This window comes from Myxine glutinosa, chromosome 7, assembly GCF_964187855.1.
Source record: "Myxine glutinosa chromosome 7, kmMyxGlut1.1, whole genome shotgun sequence".
Lineage (NCBI taxonomy): Eukaryota > Metazoa > Chordata > Myxini > Myxiniformes > Myxinidae > Myxine > Myxine glutinosa.
In genome coordinates, this window is record NC_136267.1 from 67,370,550 (window position 1) to 67,390,348 (window position 19,799).

The following is a 19,799-nucleotide window of genomic DNA, read 5'->3' on the forward strand; positions in this document are numbered from 1 at the left end:
ATAAAGTCATTTGTACTCCACGCATGTGAAGCGAAAAGTGGGGTTAAGCAATTGGTTCACTTCTGTCTGTCTGTCTGTGTGCCTACAAACGTCAGTTTATGACAGAGGAACAATTTAACATCAATTGAATGTTATATTTTGAACACGATTCGGACTGTCGGAACACGAATCGGATGGTCAGAACATGAATCAGACTGTCGGAACACGAATCGGACTGTCGGAACACGGATCGGACTGTCGGAACACGAATCGGACTGTCGGAACACGGATCGGACTGTCAGAACACGAATCGGACTGTCAGAACACGAATCGGACTGTCGGAACACGGATCGGACTGTCGGAACACGGATCGGACTGTCGGAACACGGATCGGACTGTCGGAACACGGATCGGACTGTCGGAACACGGATCGGACTGTCGGAACACGAATCGGACTGTCGGAACACGAATCGCACTGTCGGAACACGAATCGGACTGTCGGAACACGGATCGGACTGTCGGAACACGGATCGGACTGTCGGAACACGAATCGGACTGTCGGAACACGAATCGGACTGTCGGAACACGAATCGGACTGTCGGAACACGAATCGGACTGTCGGAACACGAATCGCACTGTCGGAACACGAATCGGACTGTCGGAACACGGATCGGACTGTCGGAACACGGATCGGAATGTCGGAACACGGATCGGACTGTCGGAACACGAATCGCACTGTCGGAACACGAATCGGACTGTCGGAACACGAATCGGACTGTCGGAACACGAATCGCACTGTCGGAACACGAATCGGACTGTCGGAACACGAATCGCACTGTCGGAACACGAATCGCACTGTCGGAACACGAATCGGACTGTCGGAACACGAATCGCACTGTCGGAACACGAATCGGACTGTCGGAACACGTATCGGACTGTCGGAACACGGATCGGACTGTCGGAACACGGATCGGACTGTCGGAACACGGATCGGACTGTCGGAACACGAATCGCACTGTCGGAACACGAATCGGACTGTCGGAACACGGATCGGACTGTCGGAACACGGATCGGACTGTCGGAACACGGATCGGACTGTCGGAACACGGATCGGACTGTCGGAACACGAATCGGACTGTCGGAACACGAATCGGACTGTCGGAACACGAATCGGACTGTCGGAACACGAATCGGACTGTCGGAACACGAATCGGACTGTCGGAACACGAATCGGACTGTCGGAACACGAATCGGACTGTCGGAACACGAATCGCACTGTCGGAACACGGATCGGACTGTCGGAACACGGATCGGACTGTCGGAACACGGATCGGACTGTCGGAACACGGATCGGACTGTCGGAACACGAATCGGACTGTCGGAACACGAATCGGACTGTCGGAACACGAATCGGACTGTCGGAACACGAATCGGACTGTCGGAACACGAATCGGACTGTCGGAACACGAATCGGACTGTCGGAACACGAATCGGACTGGCAATATGAATTGGAAAACAAACCTGCCGTTTAACAGTATTTTGTCTCTGAATCGGTCCAGATCCCTCATGCGAGACTTGGCAGTGAAACATAATTGAAAATAATTCCAAACAGGAAACTTACTGTTTTTAAAGACATCATAAAGGACACATACAACAGGCGTAATGCTGGAGGACGGAATGCCAGTCATCTATCCGAGGAAAGGCCGGGACACTCATTGCTGAATCACACTGCCTGTGAACCACCGAGGTGACAGTTATAGCTGGGTCGGGATTTAAACCCAGGATAGAAAGCTTGGAGGAGAGTGTGCATAACTCTAGGACATCCTGCCAGCCCCGGAGTTAATATTATTATCATTATGCCATTATCATTGGACGGAATTGACTGATTAATTTGTGGTTATAATATTTTTGATGAAAAATATCATTTGGATGACAAAGAAGCAATACAATTATATATTATATAATTATATCAATTATATACAATGCAATTATAAACAAGTCATGTACAGTACACATGTAATCTGATGGCTAGAAAAATCGGACAGGCAATGGTGTACATCATTCATGATTGTGTTAAGACTTATTTGAGCACCTTACCGAGAGGCCTAGCAAGTTGAGATGGCTCAGATGCCTTAGCCTGTGATGAACGTTATAAGCACAGATTTTTTCAAGGACATTGGGGTGTGTTGCATTACCAATCAGCTTGTAGCATGCTCGTCAAGTGGCTTAAGCACTCAAGCAAGCACTCTATTCAAACGGTTGATAAGGAATGGGCTGGCTTGACAAGTGATATATTGATATATTTAAAGTGTATTTATTAGTGTATATATTTAATAGTGATTTATTAATAATAATATTATATTTAATAATAATATTATAATATTTATTTTATAATTTAATATTTATATTTAATATTTATTTATATTTATATTTATATTTATTTATATTATATATTAATATTATATATTTATTATAGATAAATATTATTATATTATTATATATTATTACATATATGAATATTATATTACATATAAATATTATATATAAATATTATATATTTATATTTATTTAATACTTAATATTTATATTTTATTTAATATTTATTTAATATATTTAAATTTCATATTTTATTTTATTATAATATTAATTATATTTAATATTATATTTAATAGTGATATATTTAATAGTTTAATAGTTCATCAAGTCATTCACCGTGACGCATACGATATAGATGATATATTAATTAGTGATATATATTCGTGATAGTGATATATTTAATGTTTTACAATTACAAATGTTATTACTTTTATTACAGCCTGGCTTATTGGTCATGGAACACACATTCTTCGTTTACTCCAAATTACTTTCAATAGCTAGTTTTTTTTTTTTTTTTTTAACTAACAGTAGCGATTGTTTAAAAAGGTAATCATACGTTGGAAAGAATTGGCAGAATAGTTGTGGTTATAATAATTTTTACTTCCCCATGAAATGTCACGCTGAGCCAGGCTGTTTATATACCTGAAACAAGGAGTTTGTCCAAAGCGGAAATCTCCCCTTGGGGAGGGGGCCAAGTTAAGTTGCTACAACCTCCGTCATGTGACCCTTAGTCCCCTTGGCAAGTCTGGTTGTGATTGGATAAACGACTGAATGTATCACGGTCAGACAGACAGACAGACACCAAATTGTGTATTTTAGTATGATCGCAAAAATGAAACTATCTGATAAAGTTTTTAGCCAACTTCTCAGCCAACACTACGACACAGGCATAGGGCTCCAACCAACGTTCATCAATGTTGCCAAAATATATTTATAACATTACGTTGGCAATTTTTTTAATTCAAGCTAAGAATATTTTTAGTGAAAGGGTAAAAATCACTACAAGCATCATTTCTGTCAATTTCAACAAGAAGTTTCTCCATAATTACAATGAATCTCTTCAAAAATCAAATGCTCTTCCAAGTGTTCGAACATTGCGTCATTAACTCTGATATCAATCAGGGAATAATAGTAGATGAATGGACATTGTGGAAATCAGTCCAGTTCTGGAATACGCAAGCACATCAGCTGTTTGCCCTATTATTGCGAGATAATTTGCTTCTAATTACCCCCGCTACCAAAGGTGGATGGATGTTATGTGTTCACCCATGTCTGCCTGTCTGTTTGTTTGTCTGTCCGTTTGTGAACAAGATATCTCAAATAGTTGTGAACGGATTCAGACTAAATTTGGCAGAGATGTAGCCTATGTGACAAGGACGAAATGGTTAGATTTTGGTGAAGATCCGGATTCGGATCCGTCTACTAGAATTTTAAAGTTATTTTAAAGTCACTTCCGCTTCCGGTCCGGTCTGGAGAGGACACTGGCGTTACTTGTTCGCCGCTTCTCCGACTGGGCCATTGTACATAGTTTGCTTTTCTGGTGGTCGTGGCGGATTTTTGACCGTTGGGTCTGCCCTCTGCTCGGTCCCGGCTCTGCTCCTGGCTTCGCCTGCCCGGCTCCTCCACTGTTTCCTCAGGCCCGCTCCCGTTGTTTGCGGCGGTGGCTGTTTGCCGCTGTGGTCTTGATTAGCGGCTGCAGTCGTTTGCCGCTGCGTTTGCCGCTTTGCCTCCTCGACCTTGGCCTCGTACTCGTCCCTTCGCTCCTGCCTGGCATGGCTCTGAGGTACTCCGCCGCAGGGCTTCTTCTGCTCGGTACCCGCTCCACCCCATCATGCATCTCTGCCATTAAATCAAATGGACTCCTCCGACGACCCAGGTACATTCACCGTGGCTCCGGTCGTAAGTTTGTTTATTTGCAATCAGGTCACTCCATCCCCGTCCTCTGGTCGGCTCAGCGCACTCTCACTCTTCGTCCCAGCGCACCTGGTCACAGCAACGCACACGATCGCACCTCCTGCCTACAAACCCTGGCTAAATCACCTGAATTCATCCCTGCTGTTCAAAACAACATCAAGCTCACCCTGTTCAACACCCGGTCCCTCAACAACAAATGCCTCATCCTGAACGAATACATCCTGGATAACAAACTGGACTTTCTCTGTCTCACCGAAACCTGGCAACAACCTCTGGACTACTACACACTTAACCTCACCACACCCAATGGATATTCCTACGTCAATAAACCACGCTCGGAGGGCCGAGGTGGTGGAATTGCCGTTATCCACCGTCAAGACATCAAGACCAACCTCATCTCCATCTCATCTGCTCCATCATTTGAACACCTGGCTTTAAAACTCTCTGGTCGCACGCAGTCAGTCATGGCTGTCGTCTACCGCCCTCCCAAACCACACCCATCATTCCTGTCTGACTTCTCCTACTTTCTGACCCAGCTATGTTCCCTCTCCCCCTCAATCCTCCTCCTTGGTGATTTCAATATCCACATGGACTCCACTGACTCCACAATAACCACTGACTTCACTGATTTACTCACCTGCTTTAACCTCACTCAACATGTCGACTTTCCTACCCATATCCGTGGTCACATTTTGGACCTTGTCTGCTCCACTGGATTAAATTTGCACCATCTCTATGGCTCCGTCCTCACCCTCTCTGACCACTTAGCCATCACTCTGACCATCAACATCCCCGCCCCAACACCAAGGCATTATCGCACAATCAACTTCCGTAAGCTAAACGCTCTTTCACCTACCTCATTCTCATCCACCCTCTCTGAAAAAATGTCCACTTCTCCCTTCATTGACCTCCACACCCCTTCCGACCTCACTGACTACTACAACCACACTCTCTCCTCCTGCCTTGACCAGCTTGCGCCTGTAAAAACCAAAACAGTTTCTTTCACCCATTCTGCTCCCTGGTTTACCCCTGAACTCCACCTGATGAAAACTCGTGCTCGCCAACTTGAAAGACTCCGCAATAAAACGGGTCTCACAGTTCACTCCCAAGCCTACAAGGACCACCTACAACACTACAAAGATGCCCTCTCCCGCGCCCGCTCTGCCTACTACTCTCAAATTATCCACTCTGGCTCCGGAAACCCAAAAGCACTCTTCTCGACAATAAACAAACTCCTCCGCCCCCTGAACACCACCACCCAGTCATTCACAGTAGACAACTGCATCTCCTTCCTCTCTTTCTTCCAACGCAAAATTGACAACATCTACAACAGCTTGACCACCGCCGCACCCGCTCCCCCTCCAACCACCTTCCCCCCCTTGTCCTGCCATCCCCTGTCTCGGTTCTCCCCAATCTCCCCTACTGACCTCTCTGAACTCCTCATAGGAATGAAAACTGCCACCTGCACTCTTGACCCCATCCCCTCCAGCTTTGTCAAAGCCTCCCTCCCTGCTCTCTCTCCACTTATCATTGCAACAATAAACTCCTCCCTGTCTACAGGCATCGTCCCACCTTCCCTCAAAATTGCTGCTGTTACCCCCATTCTAAAAAAACCTGGTCTAAACCCTGACACCCTAAACAACTTCAGACCCATCTCCAACCTACCCTTTCTGTCAAAAGTTTTGGAACGCGCTGTAGCCACTCAACTCAAACATCATCTCTCTGCCAATAACCTGTATGAAACATTCCAATCCGGATTCCGGTCCAACCACAGTACTGAAACTGCTCTCCTCAAAATCACCAATGACCTTCTCCTCTCCTCTGACGCTGGCAACCTCAACATTCTCGTCCTCCTCGACCTCAGCGCTGCCTTTGACACCATCGATCACACTATCCTCCTCACCCGACTTGAATCCACCTTTAACGTTACCGGCACTGCCCTCTCTTGGATTAAATCATACCTCTCTGACAGATGCCAGTTCATCTCCATCAATAACTGCAAATCCCCCACTGCTCCCCTCCCCCAAGGTGTCCCCCAAGGTTCAGTTCTTGGCCCCCTCCTCTTCATCCTTTACCTGTCCCCGCTCGGTCACTTAATCCGCCGTCATGGTCTCCAATTCCACTGCTTCGCCGATGACATCCAGCTTTTCATCTCCACCAAGTCCGTCTCCACCGACACCCACTCTATCCTGACAAACTGCATCACTGAAATAAAATCCTGGCTTCAAATCAACTTCCTCAAGCTTAACTGTGATAAATCTGAAATAATCATCATTGGCCCAAAAACGCTCACAAAATCCACCCATAACTTTGCCCTCAACATCGACGGTATCCCAGTATCCACCTCCCCTCACACCCGGAATCTTGGCGTCATCTTTGACCAAACCCTTTCCTTCAACAAATACACTAAACAGATCACAAAGTCAGCCTTCTTTCACCTGAAAAACATTGCCCGTCTCCGCTCATCCCTCTCCTCCACGGCTGCAGAAACCCTCATCCACGCCTTCATCACCTCCCGTCTGGACTACTGCAATAGCCTCCTCTATGGTTCACCCTCAAAAATCACCAATAAACTCCAATACATTCAGAACTCCGCTGCCCGTCTACTCACCCATTCCCGGACCCGTGACCACATCACCCCCGTCCTTTACAAGCTTCACTGGCTCCCCATCCCCCAGAGAATCCAGTACAAAATCCTCCTCTTGACATACAAAGCCCTCCATAACCTGGCCCCATCCTACCTGGCTGACCTCCTCTCCAGACACACTCCCACCCGCAACCTCCGCTCTGCTGGTACCAACCTCCTGACCCCCTCCATCCAGACCAAATTCAGATCCTGGGGGGACAGGGCCTTCTCCATCGCTGCTCCCACCCTCTGGAACTCACTACCTCACACCATCAGAGACTCCTCCTCACTCACCACATTCAAAACATCACTAAAGACCCACCTGTTCAACACTGCATTCAACATTCAACCCACAGCATTTAAGCCCTGACTATCTCTTCTCCTTCTCCCTCCTTTTGCTTTAAATATTTCCCTATTGATTCTTGTCTTTTTGCAATTGTTGTTTTCATGTATTGTTATGCATTATGTTTGCCACTCTGTCAAAGCGCCTTTGGGCTTCTGGAAAAGCGCTATACAAAATAAATGAATTATTATTATTATTATTATTCTTCACCATTGGGAGATCGGGCCAAAAATGATACATGGCAGAAAATCTCAAAAACTTACGGACAGATTTGGACAAGATTTGGTGGATCAGTTGGGTGTCTGACAAGGACAAATACATTCGATTTTGGTGAAGATCTGAATATGTATTCGGATATGATAATTATTTAATTATTGAAGTGATTCTTCACCATTTTGAGACAGGCACAAAAACGATACATTGCAGGATATTTCACAACGTTATGGATGGATTTGGACGAAACTTGTTGGACAGGTTGTGTGTGACAAGGAAGAATTGATTCAATTCTGGTGAAGATCTGGATCCGGATCCAGCTGGTATAATTTATTAAGTGATTCTTCACCATTGAGTGATATGGCCAAAAACGAGGGGTAGATCAGGGTATGAAAGACTGGACCGATGGTGATTCCTGTGATTGATTTTGATTAAATGTGATTCTGTATTGTGATTTTCTGGTCTACTCTGAGATACAAAACGTAAACTGTTCACCAGGTGGTGGTATGCGCTCTACCGAGTGCCGTTCTAGTATAAAAAAGAGATTTCCGATGAATAATAAAGAGCATACACTTGTTCCAAAAAAGGGACGATTTCAAGCCAAAACAGAATAAAGAGAAAAGATAAAATTCATGGCATTATAAAAAGTAAAGTAGATCATCAACTTAAGCTTTTAGATAGGATAAGAAATTCCACGAACCAGCCAAAAGGTGGTCCCACTCATCACATTCTGGCTCAATACCTGCTAGCCTAAACCATTTCTGCCCCCCCAAAAATTAATTTACCATCTTGTACTGATGTTTCTATTTGACAAGACGATTGCATCATTTAGAAAGGAGAAGTAGAGTAGGACCAGGAGGAGAATGGCGCAATGAATTTTGCCGACGGATGTAGATATTGTCAAACAGTCATACAGTAGATTAGCTGTTCAATAATACTGATTTACTTTCTGCAAAGAATACAGTAGGTATCTCTCTCCCTTCCTAATAAAGTAGGTATGTCCGGGTAAATGAAACTCAAAACCCTTCTACGTGGAGACACATGTAAATACCTCTGTGAAGGTGTCTCTGACTTGGAAATGTGATGGCGATAATATTTTTCTAAGGTTAAAAAAAAAACATTTTTTAATGTTTTTAAGATGCAACTCCACATCAACACAACGTACCTTGAGATGCCTAATTTGAAAGTTACTAGGAAAGAACCTGTTCTTACAGATGGGTTAATTGCCCCAAAATTACGTGTGGCATCACCCTCTCACAGGGACTGGGGCTCTATGATAAACATTTAAATAATTATAGAGAATTGGGGTGCCCTCCCCTTTATCATGAACCTGAACCTCTGGGACTTTTTACCACCTCATACCTTCTCCTGCACACCCCGAGTGCAACCACCAGCTTTCAACTCATTCTGTCCAGCGGTTCAGGAGTGTATAGAAGTACAACAAATTAACAAACAGACACTTCGCAAATTATATATTGTCCTCGCAAAGAGACCTGATCTTCTTTCATAGGTCTTCTTATTACCCTCGCCAGAGGAGAGGGTATTGCATTTGAGTCCGTTTGTCTGTCTGTTTGTTTGTCTGTATGTCTGTCTGTCTGTTTGTCCGCACAGAATAAATATGATTTTCTCTGCAACCGTTGATCCGATCGACAGGAAATTTTCACCATAGGTGCATCTCCACCTGTAGACGTTTTAATGATAATTATGACGTCATATGTCACGTGGTTCGGCCGCCATCTTGGAAAAACCGAAAAGCTTTGCACCTCTCTCTCCGAAAGCGCTGAATAGAAAAATTGAGAAATGGCTCATTGTAAAGAATTCTCCATGGGGAATAAAATATGTTAATGATGATGTCATAGGTGGCTCCATTATGACGTCATGATTCGACAAGTACAACACCTGATCTGATCAGTATGAATGTTTTTCTCTCTACAACTTTCAGTCCAATGGACACAGAATTTTCACCATAGGAGCGCCTCCTCCTGTAGAATTTTCTAATTATAATAATGACATCATAGCTCATTTGTTACAGGCGCCATCTTGGAAAAACTGAAAAACGTTGCACCTCTATACCTCTGAAACCGCTCCATGGAAATAATTGAAACGTGGCTCATTGTAAAGAACTCCATATGGTGAATAATTGTTATGGTATATTATGACTCCATATGGTGTATTATGATGTCATAATTGGACAAGTACAACACTTAGTCCACTTAGTCCATATGGTGAATAATTGTTATGGTATATTATGACTCCATATGGTGTATTATGATATCATAATTGGACAAGTACAACACTTAGTCCAATCAGTTTGAAATTTATTGAGGGTGATCGATGCAACAATTATATTGGACAACGTAAATTTGTGATGTCATCGGTCACGTGGTATGGCAGCCATATTGGATCAATGAAAAAACTCTTAAAAAACCAGAATAGTTGGCTCACACCAAGTCCTTCTCAAGACTGTGTGGGGTAAGTATTTTATGAATACCATCTAGTTAATGTTATGATGATGTCAATGTTGATATGGGCATGATCTTCAGAAAATGGATTTGTTGATGTCTGATTGCTGCGTAGATTTCAAAGATTAGATTGTTTTAATTGTTGGCGTGCTACAGGAGTGCTGCTGGGGGAACAATGTTTTTGGCAAATGTGCGATATTGTGGATTGCCATCGTAACTGATGCCGTGAAATCCTGTTGCATATGATAAAGCGATAATCAGTTGTCCATGGAAAAAAACAGGCTTTTCCAGTTGAACGCCAACCCTTTGTAGCGTTTTCCCTTTTGGACTTCATTGCGATGGTAAATCGTGGTCTAATACGGGACTTTCTACATGACATATGAATGCTAACAATTCTTTTGACGCATGCGCTGTGTGTCTGTTTTCAGTGACTCGCTTCTGCTTGTGTGGGCACTTTTAACCTGCCGTTGGCCCCTGCGTAATCTGCATGTCCAATAGTTTTTTAAACATAATTTTCTGCATTTATACAAAAGAGTGACAATTTAAAAATGGTTTACCATAATTGTTGTGTTCATGGATGGAAATTAGACTCACAAAAATATTGGAAATGCGAGACATATCCATGGATGAGGTGTTGTGTTCGTATCACTTTCTGTTAATAGAAGTGAGCCAGCAGACCACACACACACATGCATGCTCACACATACACACTCACACATACACACACACACATCTCATTTTAGCAATAGATCCAAAAAATGTCGTATAATCTTTCTTGTTGCCCCAGAACAAAAAATAACAAAAATATTTATAACAGACCTCACAACTTCTCCCACCTCCAACATAATTAATATTAACCATCATCATTTTTAAAGTTGATTTAAAATTTACCCTGTGCATCCACAAGCCCCAGATATGACCTCCCCATCGCTGTGAATGAAGCACTCAAACCAGATATGGTGTCTCACTCCAAATCTTTCGTTGTGCAGAGGCACACACCCTTTCTCTCAGGTATATTTCCAAGTGTTTTTGGCTTCTTTTAAAAGCTTAGTGAGCCATTTTATGTAACAATCCTTATAGTGCACAAATGAAAATTCACATGACCCAAAGATCGCTGTTCCTCAGGGTTTCTGCACAAATGCACCAAGCATTCTGCGGCAGATTACCTCATTTTGAAAGTCCCATATGGGGGAACAGGCAATGAGGTAGCTGAAATGGTGTAGCTGTAATTTTTGAAACAGCTTAGACATAATGTAACTGCACAACAAATGACTCATCAAAATAAACTTACCAAAAAGACACTCACAAATAAATGCACCATATACGGTTCAATGTGATGAATTTTATAGTTTTTATTTCATCAGAATATTTGTCAATCAGCATTCAGGCAGCTATAGTAAATAATTTGTTTGCACATATGAAACGGACGCTGATGTAACAAGATGGTGTGGAGCAAAATCACAAAGATTTTAAGGATATGAAGATAGAAGTTATAATATGATCCATGTGCCATGGTGTAGTGGTAATCAGCATGGGTTTGAATCCCGACCCCACTATAAACTGTCATCCTGGTGTTTCAAATCATAAATTTAAGACCAATCATAAATAAACTGTCCATGTATGAACAAGAATGAACGTACTGTGGTCACAACCTGCAAAAAAACCTGGTAACGGGCCATTGGGAAATGCACAATTTAAAGCACTCTTAAAAGATGAAAGTACGATTGGGAAACACACATTTAATGTGCTATTAAAATATTAACTCGAAACCTCTCATCCACGGCAGCCTCCACCACGGTTATATCAGAAAGAGCTCATTCTTCACACAGTCATGGATTGTTTAACCCCAATATGGGTCCATTCAAAAATCATGTAATGCTATTTTCTTTAGGGAGGCATGTATCGTGTGTGATTGATGGGCTTGATTAATCCTTAGTAATAATTTTTATTCGACTTTGATTTGATTTTTCGGGGTCCCTCATCATGAATAACACTCAACACAAACAAAGCCAATGAAAATCTGGGGCAACAATCCCAGGCAGTGTATAATCAGCACAGGCTTACTGGCCTGATGTTTTAGACACACCAGAAAACCAAGATGGTGTCCATATTATGTCCTCTGGGTGCCATGGTAGGTGGACTCAAGCATCAAATGTGGGTGGAGTCTGGCAGCTGTCCAACCAATGGGTGCACATATCAAAAATTGACCCCCAGCAAGAACGACAACAACAAACATGCAGAGCTTTTGTAGTCCTGTGACACATCACAGGTAAAAATAGTTGTGCAGCATTTTGTTTGTGGATTTACATATGTGATGGGTTTACATCCGGACTTCTCTGCTTCACATGACGAGTGCGTCATACATCACGGTACTCGACTCGCTGAAAGCGGCCGTGTTTAATATTTTAAAATTTATTTGATTAAGAACTGCAAGTTTTTATTGTGACTTTGACCTTCCTCGTGTAAAAATAATTTTGCACAGTAAATTTGGGGCAAGCACGCATGCGCAGTCAAACTTCTCTGCCAAGGTGTCATGTGCACGGGCTGTCAATCATTTTCATTTTATGGATGATTGACAGGGAATATTCCTGCTACAAAAAAGACATGGGTTGGAGTCATCCCATGCCCGAGCACATTCTTCCCGAGTGCTGGCAGAGGGGAGGAGGGGGGGGGGGGGTAAGGGAGGGGGGTCAGGAGGGGAGTGGGGACATCACAGATCTGGAAATTAGAGCAATATTTTTATGGGAGGATGGGGTGGGGGCACCTTTTCTCAATACTGCGTCTAATGTACAGTTTCCTAACGTTTAAAATCATGCGAGATGATTAAAAAGACCCATTGAAAAAGGATAACCTGTGAGTCATATATTAAATTAATAATTGAGAGAGTTTATTAAACTTCATTCTTCTTAAATTAAATACTCGTCCATAAATGGTCAATTAAGAAATGGTACATTTACTCCAAGAAAAAGCATCGGCCATGTTCTGTTTTCAGTTTGGCGAATGTTTTGGCTGCACTTTAAAAAAAAAATATCCCAGAGGAAGTCCTGAAGCAGGATAAACCAAGGTCTTCCACAAATGGTTGCATCTGAAGTGCTGAGAGTCACAGTGTGTGACGTCATTTGGCACTTTGGAAAGGCTAATATTATTTTTCTTGGACCCCCACAGATGGCCTCGCTAACCTCTAGGGGTCCGTGGACCATAGGTTGGGGAATGATTACAGTGTAGAGCTATGGTGTAGAACATTTCTGAAGCACAAAAGTTTAAATCACAACTCCAAGAAATTTCCCAACACGTTGACATTGACGTCATATGTCAACAGACCACAAACCCTCAAGTACTTGAGACGAGAGCTTACATGAAGAAAACGTCTTTATTTATTTTTTATTTTCCATAACTAGCCTAATCAAGGAAAGGTGCATTCTAAAAAAAGGAAAGGTGCATTCTAAAAATGAGGACAATCAATATACGATGGGAAAATCAGGACTGTGAAATTTTCATACTTGTTTAATTTGTACTATTTGAGCATCGTCTGTTTATTTCGAGGACAGTAAAAACTTTTTTTCCCCAAAACTATTTTAAAATAACTTCACTGAAAAATATCCTGTTTAACTTTCTGGAGATGAAGTCGCTTGAAATGTTTGTGGGTTATCTGTACCCAACTCAGTGGAATAATCCTGGAGTGTTTGTGTAAGTTTTAAACAATCAAGCCAGCCAAATGCAAATAAGTTTGCAAACCCCGTTTAGCATCGATGCAACAGAGGCTCTCATTTGTTTACTCAAAAATACATCATGGAAAGAGGGCTGACAAGGGAGTTCAGATGTATGGTGCACCCCCTTTAAGGGTTGAGTTCCCAACTTGACTATAAAAATCACCCTGGGTGTTTCGCAGGCAGGGGGTCCCATCAATGAATGTGCCATCCACGGATGGGGCTTCACTTGGGGACCCATCTGGTAGCATTTGCTGATGGACATTAAAATTCCACCTCGTCCTTTACTTTGTAAAGACTACAGAGAAGTGTCACTGGAACCCTAACCAAATCCCTGGCCTCACCTACTGGGAGCAATGCCTCATGAGTTGTGGAATCACCTTCTCAGAAGTGACACAACCAGCAGCCAGGTATTGAATATAAATGAATGAACCAATCATGGAAAGGATATGATTGTCACTTGCGACATCAGGTGCGAATTTCCACCGTTTGTGGTGAAGATTTGGATATGAAGGAAGGTGAAAGGAAATTAAGCCACAATTGACTGGGAATTTCACTGAAGTTGTAATTACTGCTTTATTGTGCATATATTTGGATTAAAAAAAAAAAAAACACCTTTAGAGGCCATTTTTCCCCGCAAGCGGGGGTTGGCCTTTTTCGGGAACCGTGGTTGTTGTTGTTTTTCGGTCCCCTTTTGGATATTTTGGATAGAAGAAAATAAAATTAAAATTCTATAATGATATCAGATCGAGTTACCTCTGCCACCGAATGTGGATGGAAGTTATGTTTTCACCCCTGTCTGTCTGTTTGTCTGTCTGTTTGTTATTTGCAAAATCGATGATTTTGGAGTATTGGTCGGTCGACTTTGTAATCCTGTCTCCTTGTTTGTTTGTCACTCACCTACCGGTTACAATTCTAAACCAATTGTCATGAAACTTAGACAAAGCTGTGGAAATAGTTACAACTGAGAAGCCTATTCATTTTGAGATTAAAGGTCAAAGGTCATCTTGAGGTCAAATTTCTAAAGTCATCGTTTTTCATCCAATTGACATAAAAGTTGAATGGCATTTGCCTATTGCATCATTGAATTGGGAAACCAACTATTTTTCAGGTCAAAAGGTCAAAGGTCAACTCAAGATCAAACTTCTAAAATCATAAATTTTCATCTGAAAATGGTCATTTTTCATCCCATTAAACCTAGAATAAAAGAGGAAATGCATAGTACATCACTGAATTAGGAAAGCAACTATTTTTGAGATCAAAATGTCAAAGGTCAACTCAAGGTCAAACTTCTACAATCATCAATTTTCATCTGAAAAGTAATCAATTCTCATCCGATTGACACCAGGTTTGATTTAAGGTTAATTTTAATCTTGAGGTCAATTTTCATCTTAATAATATGGACAATTTGATGTATCCATGGCAACGTTTTTCGGGGGAGGGGGTGGGGTGGATTTTGCAAGCATCATCCTCTACATTACATCGTTCTTGTTTGTTTGTGAACCGGATATCTCAAAGAGTTGTGGGCGGATTTGGACGACATTTGGTGGAGGTTGAGTATGTGGCAAGGACGAAATGATTTGATTCTGGTGAAGATCCAGATGCGGATCTGAGAATTTTAAAGTCATTCTTTACCATTGAATGATAAGCTAGGCCAAAAACGATATATCGCATGATATTTTCAAAAGTTGTGGACTGATTATGACAAAACTATGTGGATAAGTTGGTTAGGTGACAAGAACAAGCTGATTCGATTTTGGTTCAGATCCGAATAATTCAGATTGGCCCATCAATGGATTACAAAACGTAAACTGTTCAGCCTGGTGGAGGTAGGCTCTCTACCGAGTGCCATTATAGTTTTGTTTTTATTTTTATATACAAGATCGAAGCTCATGTAAGAGCTAACATTAATCACAAAAAAAAAAACGGACATACGAAACATACAATAAAGGGAGCGGGAGACAAGATGGGGAGAAAAAGGGAAGCACACAAGTAGAACAGCAGAGGACAGGGACATCGGAAGATCTGTGGGAGGGAGAGAGCTTGGGGGAAGGAGGCATGGGAAGAGGGGGGGGGGGCGGTGGGAGAGGTATAAAACAAATGGACATTGCTAGGACTTCCAGGAAAGAAGTCTGAATTTCAAAAAAGTGGATCTAGGGTGAATTAACGGGGGAAGAAAAGATCAGCATCTGGACATGCTGCTTCTGCTGTCTCAACAATGGATGGAGGTCCTCAATGCCAAACAGGAAATTAGAGCTGTCTCCCTCGACATATCACGTGCCTTCGACACGGTCTGGCACCCCGCTCTGCTCACCAAACTCTCCTCTTTTGGTATCCATGGAAATCTCCACGCATGGCTGGCGGACCTCCTCTCTAGTCGTCGTCAACGTGTGGCCCTGAATGGGTTTCTCTCATCTCCTCTTCCTGTTCAGGCTGGAGTTCCCCAAGGCAGTGTTCTGGGCCCTGTGCTTTTTCTGGTCTTCATCAATGATCTCTCTGACTCTCTCGAAAATCCTCTCTATCTCTTTGCTGATGACTCCACTCTCTGCCGCTCCATTCCTCTTCCCTCAGATCGGCAGTCTGCTGCCTCCTCACTCTCTGAAGACCTGGACAAAATCACAGACTGGTCAAACAAGTGGAACATGTCTTTCAATCCTGACAAATCTCACACTCTTACTATGTCTCTCCGAAAAGATCGACTGGACAACCCTCCCATCTACTTTCTCAACAATCCTCTCCAAGAAGTTCTGTCGCTCAAGATTTTGGGTCTCACTATCTGCCATGATCTTTCTTGGGAAAACCACATTTCCAAGCTGGCCTCCAAAGCCAGTCGCCGACTGGGCATCCTCCGTCGTGCGAAGTCCTTCCTCGGCACACCTGAGCTCCTCACCACATACAAGGCTTTCATCCGCAGCTCAATGGAATACTGTTCTCCCCTATGGGCCGGTGCTCCTGCCTCACACCTAGCTCGGCTTCACGCTGTTGAAACCAAAGCTTTCAGAATTATTGGAATCTCCCGCGATGAAGCTATCTCTGAGGGCCTTTCACTCACTCACCGCAGGCAGGTAGGTGGTCTTTCTGTCTTCTACCGACTCCTCTCCGGCCTTGCACCCCCAGCTCTCTCTGTGCTCTGTCCCCCAAATATTCCTACAGGTCGCACAAGATCTGCCAGCAACCCTCTGATGGTTAAACTGCCGAAATCTCGGCTCTCCGCTCACCTTCACTCTTTCATTCCTCTTTTCTCCCGCCTCTGGAACAAAGTCCCTCACTCCCTTCAATCCCACTCCTCCCTCCAGGTCTTTAAAACAGCTGTTCACCACCATCTCTTATCTTCCCCCATCCAAAACCTTGATCTTTTCTACCCCCGCTAATTCACCCCAGATCCACCTTGTTTGAAATTCCAACTTCTTTCCTGGAAGTCCTGGCAGTGTCCATATGTTTTATACCTCTCCCACTGCCCCCTTCCCACGCCCCCCCCCCCCCCCCAAAGCCCTCGCCCTCTCTCAGATCTCTCGATGTCTCCATGTCTCTCGGTCCCTGCTCTCAAATGTTGTGTTTGTGTCCTTCCCCCTCTCTCCCCATCTTGTCTACCGCTCCCTATGTTATATGTTTTATGTGTCGGTTTGTCTTTCTGTGTGATTAATGTTTGCTCTTTCACGAGCCTCGATATTGTATACAAAAAACAAAAAAAAAAAAAAAAAAAAGGTTTTGGATGGAGGAAAATAAGAGATGATGGTGAACAGCTGTTTTAAAGACCTGGAGGGAGGAGTGGGATTGAAGAGAGTGTAGGAGTTTGTTCCAGAGGTGGGAGTAAAGAGGAATGAAAGAGTGAAGGTGAGCAGAGAGTCTTGATTTTGGCAGTTTAACCATAAGAGGATTGCTGGCAGATCTTGTGCGACCTGTAGGATATTTGGGGGACAGAGCACAGTCAGAGCTGGGGGGGGGGCAAGGCCGGAGAAGAGTCGGTAGAAGACAGAAAGACCACCTCCCTCCATGCGGTGAGTGAGTGAAAGTCCCTCAGAGTTAGCTTCATCGCGGGAGATTCCAATGATTCTGAAAGCTTTGGTTTCAACAGCGTGAAGCCGAGCTAGGTGTGAGGCAGGAGCACCGGCCCAGAGGGGGGAACAGTATTCCATTGAGCTGTAATTATTCTCAGTTTTCATAATTGCACTTTACATTGTCTGAGAAACGTGCGAGATCACTTGTAAATTACTCCCAGGAATGTAGCGTGCAAGGCTTGTCTTACACAGAGCACACCCATAACCAGAGAGAATTAGCAGCAGAACTATTTAACAAACAGGACAAAATGACTTTTTAGTTAAAGGAGGCTAAAGTCCAACTCAATTTGTCTTTACATTCCTATGTAAAGTCATGTTGGTGGGAAAGTCAGCCGTTTAATTGACTCCCTCCACATTGATATCTCAGGATTCAGACAAGAAAATCGATACCGCAACAGACAGATAAGATACCTGTACTCAAGCAGCAACATTAATCACATCTTATGTGCCATACAATGAAACAATAACACAATTAGCATCATATAGCCTGGCATAGACAGATGTCAAACACAATGCCAAAGGCGTGTGCTTCATTTCAACTGGGATACAAAGGCAACAATGTTGTATGAGATTCTGTCGTGACACGACAAAAGGATTAGATCACCTTTGCTCAGCAGTCTTTGTTTGCCAAATCACGAGTGTTTTCCTCCATTTCTGGGTTAGGGTCGTCGGTGACAGGGCAATCCGGAGCGGGCACGCAGCCTGTGGACGGCGACGTATAGAAAGGTTATGCCGTCAAACAAGTTAAAAGGGAATGTCACAGCTTATCTTCATCTCTGCCATTGACGAAGGTCAAGATGAAAGTACATCAGACACCGAGACGTTCTGTTAATACAAATCTCTATAATGGCATTTTATACGCAGTGCTATGGCGTTTCTCACGGCATAGATATCAAACCGTTCTGACACAGGCGAATCGATATTCTGGAAGAGGATTTCAAAAGATTTTGATGGGTTCCTATTTGGCAAAAATACTTTTTACTGTAAACAGATTTCCTGAACCATTAAGAAAATTCGTCTTAGCCAATCCGTTTCATGTTGAGCTTCGTTTCACGTTTCAAGACCAATCATGGAGTCAGAAGGAACTGCAAGTTACTCTCCGACTGAGTCGACCGACGTTAACATGTCTCTGCAACAAGAACTATCACCTGGCCTACTGGTGTCAAACCACTTCCGATAAAATATCATTTGAACTTGTATTTTGAATCAACTTCTTAATTTATGGGGATGAAGTGGAATTTTTAAAAAAAATTGCTTAACCTGTTCATCAAGCATGAGCATAGATAGATTATGGTAAACCCATTGCGCACTATTTTTTTTGCATTTGTAGACATCCAAATATTATGCATATAAAGTATTTCTAAATCATTGAACTCCCATATTGTGGGACAAGTCTTTCACAAACCGGCTGCACAAACCTTCGACTGAAGGTGGCCGGAATTTGGAGATTGGCGAGAGTACCAATGATAACTCACCTAGTCTTCGTGAAAGAGCATGTGATCTTTCACATCCACCAAAGACCAAGGCTGGCACAAGGGTCCTCTGGCTTAATGTACTTTTGATGGACGGCACACATATTGATGTATCAGCTGGCATACGAAACATGAAGGTGACAGTTTAGACCTGAGTAAATATTTGAACCCAGGTCAGACACCTCAAAGTGCGCAATTGAACCTGCATTTATATTATATATATATATATATTCATCGGAAAAAATTAAATAAGTAGCGGATGTAGCTTCAAGACGATCTATCTTTAAGTTTCAGACAGGCTTTCGCCCAAACCGGTCCTCTTCACAGTCTACAAGAACAGCAGGTAGGCATAAGTTATTGGTATGATATTGATCTTTTCCAAACAATATGTTGGAAAAACTGAGAACACACTCTACACACACTTTAATAACACACGGTCAGAGATCAGTAACTTTCACACCAATCAAGGCAAATCTCTGCCTTACACTGTACATTTTAATCAACCGGATCACTCAATAGACATATCCAAATCTCTGCCTTACACTGTACATTTTAATCAACCGGATCACTCAATAGACATATCCAAATCTCTGCCTTACACTGTACATTTTAATCAACCGGATCATTCAATAGACATATCCAAATCTCT